This window comes from Trichosurus vulpecula, chromosome 1 (genome assembly GCF_011100635.1).
Source record: "Trichosurus vulpecula isolate mTriVul1 chromosome 1, mTriVul1.pri, whole genome shotgun sequence".
NCBI classification, from domain to species: domain Eukaryota; kingdom Metazoa; phylum Chordata; class Mammalia; order Diprotodontia; family Phalangeridae; genus Trichosurus; species Trichosurus vulpecula.
The window spans coordinates 251,772,798-251,790,174 of NC_050573.1; positions in this window are offsets into that span (position 1 = coordinate 251,772,798).

The following is a 17,377-nucleotide window of genomic DNA, read 5'->3' on the forward strand; positions in this document are numbered from 1 at the left end:
GACATAGATAGGTCATTTTAAAAATGTACGTTCAACCTTTTGCAGTTTTTTTCACAACTCCACCGTGTGTTTGATCAGGATGGGGGAAAAATGTATAGGTTTTAGGGTCTTAGTCACTTAAATTGAAATGCTAATATCATGTTTCTCTTTAAAAAGAGGAAAACTTTTTTTTCATAAACTTCATATCATAAAAAATCTTTTGAATAAACATATTGCATAACTGTCCATTTCAATAAATAGTAAATGAATATATATTTCTAAGTTTAAAATAGAAATTAGCTAAAAATTATACTATAGTAAATCTTTTACAGAGGAGGAGGAATGATTGCAAAAAAAATGTGAAGCATGTTAATAAAACCATCTGTCAACATCTTCAAGCCAATGAAATATTAAAGTTTATTTTAAAGTATCAGGTCACCTAAGAGGCAAGATGTGAATGACAATGTGACGTTTATAAGTTTCCTTCCATTTTTTGTAATATTCCATTTCTATAATTGATGTGCTCTAGTGGAAAGAACATTGGTTTGGGGATTAAAAGACCTGGCTATGTATTTTGCCTGAGTTGTGCTACTTTTGTGACCTTGTGCAAGTCACTTAACTTCCTTCCCTGTAGTTTTTTTATCTGTATAATAAAGCAGTTGAGATATGCTTATTAGAACAAATGATTTCAAATGATGAATGACGTCTTTTGTTTTCATTAAAGAGGATTTCATTTCAAATTTCCTTCACTTAAAATAGAGGCAGGGTATCCAACAAGAGAAAAGAAGGAAATAACAAATGCTCTTATGACCCATTTTCCAAAATACAACACCCCAAGTTCCTAGGGAATTTAGGTTATGAGTCCTCTTGACTCTGATTCTCATGACACCTTATTAGGCATGAACTAGAAGTAACAGAAAGAGTGGGGAAGACATACAAATAAAACAAGTTTGCAAATGCAATCTTTTAATGCCCTCTGTTATATAGTATTAACAATGCCAGCTACTTGGGGAAAGGAAAAGGAAATGTTACCTTTCTTCTGTGATAAAACCTAGAAGCCTCAGAATATGAAATGCATGATTGCATGTTAGCACTCAATTGGCAAAGCTTTGAATTCATAAAACCATGACATCACAGGATGGGAACCAAAGCTGGTACTTCATGTGCAGCATTGTTACATATGAAGGAATAGGGGTAGTTACAGCTAGTTACCAAAGATTACAATATCCCCTGATAATGTTTAATGAGTTTGTTTTTCTCTTTGTATGGAACTTGATTGTGCCACAATATAGTCAGAATACTTGCAAATGAGTCTTGGTTATCAGTCTATTCAGATGTCTAGTGAACATTCTGCTCCCAGCTTCCAGTTTTCTACATAAAGACAAAGGTAAAATAGGCTATTAATTTCCCCCACTCACATCTCCAAATGTAACATTAGGTCTTTGTATCATAAATATTTCCCACAAATAGAGATTAAAATATTACCTCTGAATTGCTGGCCAAACTCTAGATGCTCCTGAACTAAAATTGTTCTGTAATCTAATTGATATGAGTATTTCCTCCAGGGCCATGTCATAGTATCCATAATATCCGTGTCTATCCATCCCATTCAACTGTTGTCCATTCCCTCCCACTACAGCCATGTGGAGACTATTCAATGAAATGGGGGTGTTTCTTACATTGAGGGATGCCAGTGAGTGAGGTCAGCTTGTCAACCTGACTACTGATTGTTATTCTAATTTTGTGACCAGCTCATCTTTGTTAATAATTTTCTTTTGTTTAGATTATTTTTTATTTTTTTTTACTTTTAGTTTACAACACCCAGTTCCACAGGTTTTTGGGTTCCAAATTTTTCCCCTCCTTCCCCCATCCCCACAAGATGGCATGGGATCTGATATATGTTCTATACATACCTTCACATTAAACATATTTACACAATAGTCAAGTCGTAAAGAAGAACCATGATCAATGGAGTGAGTCATGAGAAAGAAGAAACAAAACCAAAAAAAGATATACAAAAAGAAAGAGAGAGAGCAAATAGTTTCCTTCAATCTGCATTCATACTCCATAGTACTTTGTCTGGATATAGATAGTTCTTTCCACCATGAGACCTTTGGGATTGTCTTTGAACCTTGTATTGCTGAGAAGAGCCAAGTCTATCAAAGTTAGTCATCACAGAATCAATATGTCTGTGGTTATGTACAATGTTCTCCTGGTTCTGCTCCTCTCACTCAGCATCATATCATATAGTTCTTTCCAGGTTACTGTGAAGTCCGTATCTTCCTCATTTCTTATAGCACAATAGTATTCCATTACATTCATATACCACAACTTGTTTAGTCATCCCCAATTGATGGGCATCCCCTTGATTTCCATTTTTTTGCTACCACAAAAAGAGCTGCTATAAATATTTTTGTACATATGGGTCCTTTTCCTACTTGTGTGATCTCTTTGGGATACAACCCTAGAAGTGGTACTGCTGGGTCAAAGGATATGCACATTTTTATAACCCTTTGGGCATTGTTCCAAATTGCTCTCCAGAATGGCTGGATCTGTTCACAATTCCACCAACAATATAACAATGTAACAATGTTCAAATTTTCCCATATCCTCTCCAGCATTTATCATTTTCCTGTTTTGTCATGTTAGTCAATCTAACAGGAGAGATGTGGTACCTAAGAGTTGTTTTAATTTGCATTTCTCTGATCAATAGTGATTTAGAGCAGTTTTTCATATGCCTATAGATATCTTTAATTTCTTTCTCTGAAAACTGCCTGTTCATATCCTTTGACCATTTCTCAATTGGAGAATGACTTGTATTCCTATAAATTTGGCTCAATTATATATTTTGGATATGATGCCTTTATCAGAGACACTAGTTGTAAAGATTTTCTCCCAATTTTCTGCTTCCCGCCTAATCTTTGTTGCATTGGCTTTGTTTATACAAAAAAATTTCAATTTAACATAATCAAAATTATCCATTTTGCATTTTGTAATGCTCTCTATTTCTTGTTGGGTGATGAATTCTTCCCTTTCCCATAAATCTGACAGGTAAACTATTCCTTCTTCTCCATAATTGCTTATAGTATCAGCCTTTATTCCTAAATCATGAAGCCATTTTGATTTTATTTTGGTATACGGTATCAGATATTGGTCTATGCCCAGTTTCTGCCACACCATTTTCCAATTTTCCCAACAGTTTTCATGAAATAGTGAGTTCTCAGCCCAGAAGCTGGATTCTTTGGGCTTATCAAAGATTAGATTGCTTTGTCTTATGTACCTAATCTATTCCACTGATCCGTCACTCTGTTTCTTAGAAAGTTTAATAGTACAGTTTAATATCTGGTATGGCTAGGACACCTTCCCTAGCTTTTCTTTTTCATAAATTCCCTTGATATTCTGGAGCTTTTGTTCTTCCAGATGAATTTTGTTATTATTTTATCCACCTCTATAAAATAATTTTTGGGAGTTCAATTGGTATGGACCTGAATAAGTAAATTAATTTAGGTAAAATTGTCATTTTTATTTTATTAGCTCAGCCTAACCATGAGCAACTGATGTTTTTCATTTGTTTAGATCTGACTTTATTTGTGTAAAAAGCACTTCATGATTGTGTTCATATAGGCCCTGGGTTTGTCTTGGCAGGTACACTCCCAAATATTTTATAGTGTCTACAATAATTTTAAATAGAATTTCTCTTCCTATTTCTTGCTGTTGGGCTTTGTTAGTAATATATAGGAATGCCAAGGATTTATGTGGGTTTATTTTATCTCCTGCAGGTTTGCTAAAGTTTTTATTATTTCAGATAATTTTTTACTTGATTCTCTAGGATTCTCTAAGTAAATCATCATATCATCTGCAAATTGTAATAACTTAGTTTCTTCTTTGCCTGTTCTAATCCCTTCAATTTCTTTTTCTTCCCTTATTGCTAATGCTAGCGTTTCTAGTACCAAATTGAATAAGAGGGGTGATAATGGACATCCTTGTTTCACCCCTGGTCTTATTGGGAATGAATGGATCTAGCTTATTCCTATTACATATAATGTTTTCTAATGGTTTTATGTAGATGCTATTTATAATTTTATGGAAGGCCCCATTTATTCCTATGCTTTCTAGTGTTTTTAATAGGAATGGATGTTGTATTTTGTCAAAAGCTTTTTGTGCATCTATTCAGATAATCATATGTTTTCTGCTAGTTTTGCTATTGATATAATTAATTATGCTGATAGTTTTCCTAATTTTGAACCAGCCTTCCATTCCTGGAATAAATCCTACCTGGTCATAGTGCATTATTCTTGTGATAAGTTGCTTTGCAATCTTTAAATAAAATAAATTTTATTTAAAATTTTCGCATTAATATTCATTAGAGCAATTGGTCTATAATTTTCTTTCCCTGTTTTGACTCTTCCTGGTTTAGGTATTAGTACCATATTTGTGTCATAAAAAGAATTTGGTAGGACTCCTTCTTCACCTATTTTCCCAAATAGCCTGTAACCTATTGGAATTAATTGTTCTTTAAATGTTTGATAGAATTCACATGTGAAACCATCAGGCCCTGGAGTTTTTTCCTAGGGAGTTCATTGATGGCTTGCTCAATTTCTTTTTTTCTGAGATGGGTTTATTTAGGTATTTTACTTCCTCTTCTTTTAACCTGGGCAATTTATATGTTTGTAAGTATTCATTCATTTCCCTAATGTTTTCTAATTTATGAGCATACAATTTGGCAAAATAATTCCTAAGTATTGTTTCAATTTCCTCTTCAGGTGAATTTACCCTTTTCATTTTTGATACTGGTAATTTGGTTTTCTTCTTTTTTTTTAAACAAATTGACCAAAGGTTTATCAATTTTATTTTTTTTTCATAAAACCAGCTCTTAGTTTTATTTATTAGTTCAATAGTTTTCTTGACTTAAATTTTATTAATATCTCCTTTGATTTTCAGTATTTCTAATTTGGCATTTAATTGGGGATTTTCAATTTGTTCTTTCTCCAGTTTTTTTTCTTCAGTTGGGTGCTCAAATTTAAATGAGAGGAAAAAGGCCAAAAAAGATGAGCAAAAAAGAACCAAAAAAAATAGTCTGAACCTAGAAAGTTACTATGGTGACAGGGAATATCAAGACACAAACTCAGAAGAGAATAACAATGTCAAAACATATATGGGCAAAACCCCAAAGAAACTGGAAGGGGTCTCAGGCCCAGAAAGAACCCATGAAAGAACTGAAAAGGAGATTAAATTTGTATAGGAGAGCTAGAAGAAAAGTTGGGAAAAGAAATGAGAATGATGTGAGAGAATTATGAAAAGAAGGTTCAACAGCTTGGAGGAAGAAAACAACTGCTTAAAAAGTAGAATTGGCCAAATGGAAAAGGACATACAAAAATCCAATGAAGAAAACAATTCCTAAAAAGTACAGTTGACCAAATAGAAAAGAAAGTGAAAAACTAATTGAGGAAATCAGCTCCTTAAAAGTTAGAATCGGGCAAATGGAAGCTAATGACTCTATGAGACATCAAGAATCAATCAAACAAATTCAAAATAATGAAAAAAATGGAAGAAAATCTAAAATGCCTCATGGGAAAAATACTGACCTAGAAAATAGGTCCAGGAGAGACAATATCAGAATCATGAGACCACCTGAAAGCCATAATCAAAAGGAAGGCCTGAGAGTATCTTTCAGGAAATTATCAAAGAAAACTGCCCTAATGTACTGGAACCAGAGGGCAAAATAAGCATTGAAAAAATCCACCAATCACCTCAGGAAAGAGATCCCCAAATAAAAACTCCAAGGAACATTATAGCCAAATTTCAGGACTATCAGGTCAAGGCAAAAATACTGCAAGTGGCCATGGAAAAAAATCAAATCAGAGTGCCACATCCAAGATTATACAGGATTTAACAGCTGCAACATGAAAGGATCAAAGGTCATGGAACATGAAATTCTAGAAATCAAGGGAGCTAGGACTACAGCCAAAAATCACTTACCCATCAAAATTAAGCATAATATATCTAGGGAAAAATAATCATACAATGAACTAGAAGGATTTCAAGCTTTCATAAGTAGATCAGAATTAATCCAAAAATTTTATCTCCAAGAGAAGCATAAACAGGTAAATAGGGAAAGGCATAGTAATTGATCTATTTGTCTGCCCTCTGGTCTTTTCACAGGAAGAGCCCCTGGTCCCTTGCAGCCACAAGCACTCAACCTTTCTTTGCCTTGGAGTAATTACCAGGGACCCTGCTCCCTTGTGATCTGCCACCAGTATGTCTCTCTGCCCTGGAACTGAGACTCAGAACTGTGTATGAGCAGTTGCACTGCCAATCAGCACTAGCTGTACCCAGTGCCAGTGAAGAGTCTGACTCTCTTACTTACTCTGGGCTGATAGTTGCCAAAGATACTGCTGCTGGTGCATGTATAGTCTCTGGACATTCTTCCACCATGATGTCACAAACTTCTCCTGCCAATCTCTTAAGTTTTCTTAGGTCTGAAAAATAGCTCAAACTGACATTTTCTTGGTTCTACAATGCCAAAATTTGATTTGAGGCATTATTTTAAAATTGGTAGAAGTGGAATGTTACAAAAGCTCAGCTGGTTTGCCTTTTCTGCCATCTTGTCTCTGCTCCCCTCCACAATTCTATCTCTTAAAATATGGTAATATTCTGTAATATATACATACATACATACACACATATGTAGCTATATATATATATATATACATATATATATATATATATGTATATATATATATATATATACACACACACACATTTCCTTTTTATCAAAGCCCTGTCACCTGGAGATGAAACATCCAGCGTAAAATAAATAAAGGATTGCTGAACAAAATAAGTCAACACAGTGGCCACAACTGGACATGTATGCCTCACTTCAAAGCTATAGTCTACTACTTTTTTGTGGAGAAGTGGACATTCTTCACTGTTGTTCCTCAGGGAGTTTATCCATCTTCAAAATCATGTTCCCTATAGGCTTCTCCCCCACCTTATTACCTGAAAGCTCCTGCTGCAGTTTAATAGTACAATTTGTTGAGCTGTTAAAATGACCCCATCTACTTCAGCAGATGCAGGCATTAAGGGCAGAATTCTCAGCTGTGTATTTTATAAATTTATAATTAAAAATACTTTCAAAAACAAATCATTGGAAATATATCGCATTCTCGGTGTATCATGTCACATTATGGGGTGTATTAACCTTCATCTGTGTAGATTGGATTCCTTGCCACTGGCTAAACATATTTTTAAAACATCTCCTAAACTGTGTGAATATGGGTTATTTTAAGACATATGGGTTATTATTATTATTATTATATGGCCAATATGGCAAGAGAAAAGTGATAGAACCTCAACATGTAGTAGCATGTTCTGCAGTACTTTCATATATAATGTTTTATAAATTACCACTTTAACAACTATTTCATTAAATTACAATTTTCATGTTCCCTTAAGAGTAAGGATTTGGCCTTGTAAAATTCAGCACACATGGCTGATTCAATAAAAGAAGACTGCCAGAAACTTACATGATATTTCCACATCTACAAAGTTAAGTTTATTTAGAAAAACAAAACACAAGATTGGGAGTACATAGCATAGAAAGGAAAGGTTATTGATTTCTGGACTACTTCAGTGATGACTGTCATTGCTAAGATATTCAAAGGACTGAAAAACCTTTTTTTTAGGGTTTCTTCTATCACTGTCATGAGTCTACTTGTTAGGCTACAGACTGTGGAAGTGCTGTGCCCACTCAGAATGATACAACAAGAGGATACAAATGCAAGATTTCTATTAAAAATAGTTCCAAGTTTCACAGCTGCAAATCTAATTGTACTTGAATTGCTATAGCCATTTATTATCCTAAAAATGGATCATCTGTGAAAGTTCCTCCAAACATGGAGAGCCAGTCTTGCTGTAATTTTGAGGAATTTGAATAATTCTTTTATTCATTGGTTGAGTTTTTCTTTATTAGATCATGTCCATTTTAAAGAAATAAAAGGAAATTTAGTATTGCTTAGTATATATAGGGTCTGTGTCAGAGTCATAAAGATCTGGGTTCAACTCTAGCCTCTGACATATACTTTCTATGTAACTCTGGACAAGGTCCTTAAACTCTCACACTCCAGTGAGATCTCTGAGACTAAATGGCAGAGTTTCCCCATTAGGTGTTCCCTATACTAATGAAATCAAAAGTATAGTTCCCATCCTAAACACACACACACACACACACACACACACACACACACACACACACACGGAGAGAGAGAGAGAGAGAGTAAAAATTCTTACCCTAAATTTTTACCCTAACTGCTGAAGTAGGTGGTCAGAAATTTACCCTTTTGTAAAGTTTTTCAAGTACTGCCATATTAAAATAGTCAAACATATTTTTGGCCTTTTTGAAGATTGATAACTGTGTATTATCTGCATACACATGCACAAAATCACACTTACTCATGCCTGGGAAACTATGGCTATGGGTGATACACTGATAATAATTGACTGTAAAGACCTATAGCTGTTGTGTTTTGTTTTTTTGTTTTAGTTTGTTGCCCTGATACTTCCAGATAGAGATCTCTCCATTGGTGCCCTCCTCTGCAACCTAGGGTATGACCAAATATCTCAGCCTCATATGGAAAGAAATGAGGTCATTTTTCACATATGAAAAATTAAAAGAGTGTGTTGGCCCTGGTAAAAGTGAGATAAAAGGATGATACTTCCACCAATTAAGTGAATAGTTGGGCATAAGCATAAGGTTGGTGGCCTTAATTATTTATATTTATTTGTCATACCAAAATATTGAACATAGCTAATCTGAATAAAACTTAAACACAAACAACAAATGGAAAGATTGCATATTTACCTTAGTAATACAACATAAATTTTAATAACAAGCACTATTTAATATCACAAGATTGTTGATTGACTAGATATTAGTAAAATAAAGTAATTATACATCCCTGTGCAAGTATTTGAAATCTATTTGCACCTAATCCATACAAAATGAGGTCCAAGTCAATTGTAAAAGACAAAGTAGAGAAATAATGTAACAAGACCAACAACAACAATTATGTAACAATTCCAAGTTTTCAAAAGTACTTTATGTTATTTCACATCATTACCTTAACAATCTTGTAAAGTACGTACTGAAGATATTGACATTCTCATTTTGACAGATGAGGAAACAGATTTGGAGAGGTGAAGTGATCTACCCACTGTCACAGTGTTAGAAAGCATCAGACAGGTTTCAAACTCAAATCATGATTCTAGCTACAACCATCTATGTGCTGTAATATATCTCTCAGTGTGGAATGATATCTGTTGGAAATATTAGAGACTATCAATCAATCATCAATTGTTTATTAATTACCTACTATGACCCAGTAAGTAAGGCAAAAAAACATGTATTAAGCATTTACTATATGCCAGATATTATTCTAATAAAAGCTGGGAATATAAATATGAGCGAAAAGATATTCCCTGATGTCAAGGAGCTTATATTCTAATGGTTGAAGACAACATGGAAAAGGAAGGTGAAAGGTGAAGGGGGGCATTATAGACAAAGTCCTAAGTGTAGGCTGCAGAGGAATGAATATTTGGCTGGACAGGACTATCTCATTAATTTGAAGTTTAGGAAGGAGCCAACCAATCAGGGGGATAGGCTGCAGATACAGAAAACATTTCCAGTGTTCAAATTCCAGACTGGAGTGAGCATACAGGATGAAAAGGTTTCTGGGGCATGGTAGAGGAAGCCCAGAGGACAACCTAGAGAGGAAGAAGGCACGATGCTAGGTACCAGAGATGATCAAGTGGCATTACAGAGTTGTAATTTTAAGTTTCTCCCACAAAATTACACTCTCTATTCAAGCTGTGAATAAAAATGCAAGAATGTTCTCTCTGTTAAATGAGATGACCATAGTACTAGACATTCCTTGGCTCACTTCTTAAAGAGGCCTGTTTATTGAATGGGCCTTGCCTCACTCTGAGTACATGAAAAGGCCTTATCCTAAAAGGGCATGGGTCTCCTATTGCATCCTGGGTCATCTCGATGAATATCTGGTCACTGGATCCAGATGGCTCTGGAAGAGACAGTGAGGCTGGTGACCTTGCACAGCCCTCACTCACTCAAATCAAAGTCAACTGCAAGTCATGTCCTCATCTCCCTGATGCCATGGTCCTCTTCAAAAATGAAGGACAAACACAACAACCATGAACAAACACATTGGGAGAAGTTACTTAAACTTTGGAACCCATTAACTATAAGGATGTTATAAAACAAACAAAAAACAAAAGTTTTCTGAACAAAAGGAACAATTCAAAAGTAGGACTGGTTAACTGGATACTGGGCCTCTGGGTTCTGCCTAATTAGATGCCTTAGATTAAAGGATGAAAGACCATTTCTTGGCTATATTTTATTCTGATTTTTCCCCCAAGTGTAGCTTAGACTAGATGGCTAATTAATTTCATTCCAACTCTGAAATTCTTTGAAGTCCTAAGGTGGTACTTCCCACTTTTGTCAGAACTAGGAACAATGGGTTAGAGGTAGAAAGAGGCAGATTTAACCTTGATCTAAAGAACAATTTCCTTATTGGAGCTTTCCAAAAGTGAGACTAAGTAGAACAAGTCTAATACCCTTCCATGTGGTAATTCTTTAAATATTTGATGAAAATGACCCTGCCCCTCCCTCTCTAGGAAATCTCTCTTCCTGACTAAACATGGCTAGCTTTTTAATCAATTTTCACACAATATAGTCTTTTTTCTGGAGGGGGGAAGGCAGGGCAATTGCGGTTAAGTGACTTGCCCAAGGTCACACAGCTAGTGTGTCAAGTGTCTGCAGCCAGATTTTAACTCAGGTCCTCCTGACTCCAGGGCTGGTACTCTACTCACTGCGCCACTTAGTTGCCCCCCACATTATATAGTCTTGAAGGCTCTTCTATAGGTCCATCACCCTCTGTTAGACATACTCTAGTTTACTGATGTTCTTCCTAAAATTTGGGATCCAGAACTGATCCCAATGATCATTTGTTGTTTGACCAGAGCAGAGAACGTTAGTACCTCCTAGTTCTTTAAACCAAATTACAGCCTCTTCAGCTCCCCAAAGACAATTTTCAAAAGTAGCTTGAAGTTTCTTATGATCCCTAGATGTTCTTCCGATGAACCACTCTCTGACCAATGCTTCCCCATTTTATAAACTCATTGAATTCATTTTTTTTAATGAAAGGTAAGATGCTTGTCCATATGCATTGTATTTTGGTAGATTTAATTCATGTACATAATCTGTTGAGATCCTTTTGGATTGAGTCTTTACTCTTAAATATGCTACCTAATGCTCTCAACATTGTGTCATTTGAAAATTTGAAAGCCATGCTCTTTGAGCCATTTCTGACAAGAGTAAGGTTCATTCACTTCCCATCAACTCCTCTCTCTTCTCCAGCACTGTAAAAGCTTTTTCTTGCCTCTTTTATGTGAGATAATTTACCACATTCTATATTCCTCAATTTTATTTTTTTAGATATCATCCCCTCATACTCAACTCACACCTGTGCCTTCTGTCTATATATCTTCCTTCTAATTGCCCTAATAATGAGAAAGTTCTTATGAGTTATAAGTACTATCTTCCCACATAGGAATGTAAACAGTTTAGCATTGTTAAGTCCCTTGTAATTTGCCTTTCCTGTTTATCTTTTTATGCTTCTCTTGAGTCTTGTATTAGAAAGTCAAATTTTCTCTTCAGCTTAGGTCTCTTCAACAAGAATGCTTGAAAGTCCTCTATTTCATTGAATATCCATTTTTCCCCTGGAGGATTATACTCAATAGTACTGGGTAGGTGATTATTGGTTGTAATCCTAGCTCATTTGTCCTCTGGAATATCATATTCCAAGCCCTCCAGTCCTTTAATATAAAAACAGCTAGACCTTGTGTTATACTCACTGTGGCTCCACAATGCTTGAATTGTTTCTTTTTGGCTGTTTGTGATATTTTCTCCTTGATGTGGGAGCTCTGGAATTTGGCTATAATGTTCCTGGAATGTTTTATTTTAGGATCTTTTTCAGGAGGCAATTGATGGATTCTTTCAATTTCTATTTTACCATCTGGTCCTAGAACATAAGGGCATCTTCCTTGATCATTTCTTGAAGATGATGTCTAGGGTCTTTTTTTAATCATGGCTTTCTGGTAGCCCAAAAATTCTTAAATTATTTCCCTTTGATCTATTTTTCCAGGTCAGTTGTTTTTCCAACAAAATATTTCACAATGTCTTTTATCTTTTTTTGTTTGTTTTTTTTCTGTTTCTTGATTTCTCAAATAGTTATTAGCTTCCATTTGCTGAGTTCTAATTTTTAAAGAATTGTTTTCTTCATTTAGCTTTTGTACCTCATTGTCCATTTGACCAATTTTACTTTTTTTGAGGAGGGAAGGCAGGGTAATTGGGGTTAAGTGACTTGCCCAAGATCACACAGCTAATATGTGTGTCAAGTGTCTGAGGCCACATTCGAACTCAGGTCCTCTTGACTCCAGCGCCAGTGCTCTACTCACTGCACTACCTAGCTGCCTGCACTTCTACTTTTTAAGGATTTTTTTCTTCAGTGAATTTGTGTGCCTGTTTTCCATTTACCCAATTCTCCTTTTTAAGGCATTCTTCTCCTCATTGGTTCTTTGTGTCTCTTTTACCAGTTGGTCTAGTCTTTTTTTAGGTGTTGTTTTCCTCAGTATTTTTCTGTGCCTCCTTTTCCAAGCTATTGACTTTTTCATGATTTTCTTGTATCACTCTCATTTCTCTTTCCAATTTTTCCTCTATCTCTCTTACTTGATTTCAAAATCCTTTTTGAGTTCTTCCATGACTTCAAACCAATTCATTTTTTTCTTGGAGGCTTTGGATGTAGGAACTTTAATTTTGTTATCTTCCTTTAAGTGTGTCTTAATCTTTCTTGTCACCATAGTAACTATGATCAGAATTTTTTCTGTTGTTTGCTCATTTTCCCAGCCCATTTCTTGACTTTTAACTTTTTGCTAAAGTAGGGCTCTGCTTCCAGGGTGGAGGGAGCACTGTTCCAAGCTTCTGTTGTTTGGTACAGCTGTTTTCATAGATACTTCTATGGACCTGTAAGTTTTCAATTTTTTCAAAGTGGTATGATCTAAGGAAAGGTGTGTTTACTTCTCTTTTGGCCTGTGTTCTGCTCTGTGAGTGTAAAGAAGCACTCTTTCCTTCCCTGGAATTGTAATGTATGTAGCAGCAACCCCACTGGCATACCCAGGATGGCTACTAGGGCAGGTTCTTAGATCTGCTTTTACTAAGGAAAGCAACTTAAAAGGGGTCAATGATCTTTAATTACATAGAAAAAATACAAATACAGGGCTGTACTGCCTGAATCAAAGCTTTACATCTACCACTGAATGGAGAGAACCTTTACCTCTGAGGAGTTGGAGAGCTCTGAACATACTACACATACCACTGAATGGAGAGAACCTTTACCTCTGAGGAGTGGGAGAGTTCTGAACATATAGCAACTCAGGGTCTTGACCAGGGAATTGCAACATCTTTCTCATAAGCAAGCCCACCAAGCAAAAGCTCACCTCTTAGAAGATATATTCTTTCAGCTAATAGGCTCAGTGCCTAATTAGAAATTAACAAAAGGATTAACAAAAGGTGTGTAAGCCTTCCTGCTAGCAAAATTCCCTTAATGGGCTCCACATGAGGCCTACTGATGGGCGGGAAAGATTTTATTCCCCATTGACCTTAATATATGTGTATGTATGTATATGTATATATACTATGTGTATACATATATATGTGTGTATATATGTGTGTGTGTGTATGTATATATGTATATATACTCTATATACAGAATAAATAGGAAACAATAAACAGAGGATAAGCATGAAAATCAAGGGCAGTGGAGAAAGGCTTCATGTAAAAGATGGGATTTTAGTTGGGACTTAAAGGAAGATATGGAGATAAGTAACTGCAACAGAGGAGGAAGAACATTCCAGGTAGGGGGGAGAGCCAGGTAAAATGCCTAAAGCCGGTAATTGGAGTGTCTAGTATGTGAAATACAAGGAGTAAGTAGGCCAGTGTCACTGGATCAAAAAGTAGGAGGCAGGCAATAAGCTGTAAGAAGACTGGAAAGGTAGCAGGAGAGGCTAGCTTATGAAGGGATCTGAATACGGCGGGGGGCGGGGCGGAGCTGTATTACATTCTGGAGGTGATAGAATTCCACTATTGAGTGGGAGAGTGACATGTTTAGGCCTACATTTTAGGAAAATCACTTTGGTAGATGAATGGAAGACAAAATGGTATGGGGAGAGATTTGTTGATGGAAGACTAAAAAGTATGCTTTTGTAGTAGTCCAATAATGAAGTGATAAGGGCTTGTACCAGGTTGGGGGGGGCAGTATCAGAGAAAAGAGGTTGGTATAATCAAGAAATGTTGTGAAAGGGCAATTGAGAATCCTTGGCAACATGTTGTGTATGGAGTGTGAGAGACAGTGTGAGGTCAAGGATGACACTTTGATTGCAAGCCTGGTAGACTGGGAGGATGGATATTTGTAGAGAAGTTGAGAGGTGGTAAGAATTTACAGGGAAAGATAATGAATTCAGTGTTGACTTTAAATTATCAGTTTGAGATGTCTGAAAGTGAGTTGGAGATATGAGAATGGTGGTCAGCAGAGGGATTGTGGCAGAATAGATAGATTTGAGAATCAATATTGAGGATAAAATCTGCACTACCTACCTAACAGGGCTATTGTTTGGAAAGTACTTTGCAAAACTTAAAATGATATACGACAGCATGCTAATGTTTAACTCCAAATATTATCATTATTATTTGACGAAACAAAGTGTTGCTATTATGGACCTAATGGTCTCTAAGAAGACATGGCACCTAGAAAAATGTCTATGATATAGGGACAACATCTTCTTTATATGTCATTGTTGGTGAGTTGTTTTTAGTCATGTCTGACTCTTCATGACCCCATTTGGGGTTTTCTTGACAAAGATACTGGAATGATTTGCCATTTCCTTCTCCAGCTCATTTTATATTTGAGAAAACTGGGGGCAAATAGGGTTAAGTGACTTGCGCAGGCACACAACACTCATAAGCATCTGAGGCCAGATTTGAGCTCAGGAAGATGAGTCTCCCTGACTCCAGGGTCAACACTTTATCCACTGTACCACCTAACTGCCCTCTTTTTACGTTAGGACAATTCTATTCTATCTCTACCTTTTCACATCCCCATTTCTGGAATACACTCTCCACTCACTTCTAATTTCTGGAATCCCTGGTTTCCCATAAACTTAGCTCCAATGCTACCTCCTACATGAGGCCTTTTTGATCTCCTGAGCTTAGCCTCCCCATCTCCATTTACTTTGTTTGTATTAATAATGTGGTTATATGTAAATGTTATCTCCTAATAGAAGAGATACTACCTTCTTGAGGACAAGGTATTTATTTGTGTGTTTCTATCCCTAGTGCCAGACACAGTACATACTAAGTGCACAAAACAATGTGTGTGTATGTGAAGGTTTCTGTGAGACCTGAAAGGGAGTCCATTGGCAAACGGATGTGCAACAATATGAGGAGGGTGGGTTCCAGTAAATATTTCCTTAAGAAAGTAATATTTGAATTGGGTAGGGATTCAACCATATGAAAAACAGATAGAGACTGGATATTCTAAATAAAGACACAGCAGGGGGAAAGTTGGAGTCCTTTAAGGATATAACAAATAGTTCAGTTTAGCTGTATCTTTAAGAATGTTGACAAGAGAAGAAATACACAAGGTCAAAAGATAACATTTATAATATTTCTTAAAATGTAACAGCTCCTAATAGGTCTACTAATGCCTAAGAACCAATTCTAACACAGCCTACACTTTATTCAGATACAACTCTATCTGTCATTCACATATTGCCTCTTGGGAGATACCAAGTATGACGTCGCAAATGATTCAGTCAGAAAGCACTGATAAATAATGGAAATAGTACATAAGAAGAATTCTTACGGATGAGAAGAAATGTATTTGTTCTTTAACCAATCAGTGTTGGCATTTGTGATGGGATGAAGAACATAAAAAATGGGCCACTGAATTATTTTTAAGTAAGTCTTTTATTTTGGCCTCAGAAGTTAGAGTTATGTAATTATTTCTTCTGTCTTAAATTCACATATATTGCCTTGAATTTACATTAAGGATTCCCAATAGTAAAGTTAAAGTCCACAAAATATTCTGATAAAAATGAATTCTATTTCTACATACATACACACACATACACACACATATATGTATACGCACACACACACATACACACAAATCCAAGAGACAAAAAGAGAAAGAAAAACCATGTAACTATAATGGACATGATATCTGGAAGTCAACCTACCAAAGAACATTCAATGTCTACATATATATAGAATTATAAAACAATCATCAAAAATAACAAAGAACAACTTAACAGAAGGAAATGTCCATGCTTTTGGATATGGTCTACCAATATAATCTAATTATAATACTACATAAATCAATTTACAACTTCAGTGCTACATCAATTAAACTGCCCAGGGACACTTTACACAGCTAGCCAAAATAACAAGTCATTTTGAAGAACAAAAGAAAATATCAAAAGAAATAAAAGGGAACAAGGGAACCATATATATATATATATATATATATATATATATATGTGTGTGTGTGTGTGTGTGTGTGTGTGTGTGTGTGTGTGTGTGTAATTGGGGAAAAGATAATCATTGTTACACAAGGTAAGCATAACTAGGAAAATAACTTACACAATAATTACAACAAATAAATGAAAACATGAACATGAAAATAACAGTAACAATGAAATAAGCCATCCTGAATGATTTGAAATTATCACCAAGCTTTTGTCTTAAAAAGAGACATAAGAAGGGTTTCCCCTAAGTCTTTACAGAGATTGCAGACCATAGCTGTGGAGTATTTTATAAAACTTCAAACTTCTTTTTTTCTACATGTTGGTTGGTTTCATAGAAGTTTTTTTTTTCTTTCCTCATTTTTTTAATTAAAGGGAATAACTTCCTGGGAGGGCTGAGGGAAAGAAATACAATGGGAAATGTATGTAATATGAAAACAAATTATATCAATAAAACTATTTTTTAGAGAATTCCTGGAGCTAGAGCCAAGATGGTGGACAAAGGCAGAGATCCTCCTGAGGTCACACCCAAACTTTTCTAAATGTCTTTAAATTTTGCCCCTAAAACAAAATCTAGAACAGCAGAACCTAGTAAAGCACCAAACAACTTAGAAGGTCAGCAATAAAGGTCTACTGCACCAAGGCAAGAGTGGAGTCCAGCAAGCCTGCCAGCTTAGCCCCAGCAAAGCAGAAGCAGGCCTCCAGGACAACTGAATCAGCTACCTCAGTGGTAGTTTCTGAACCT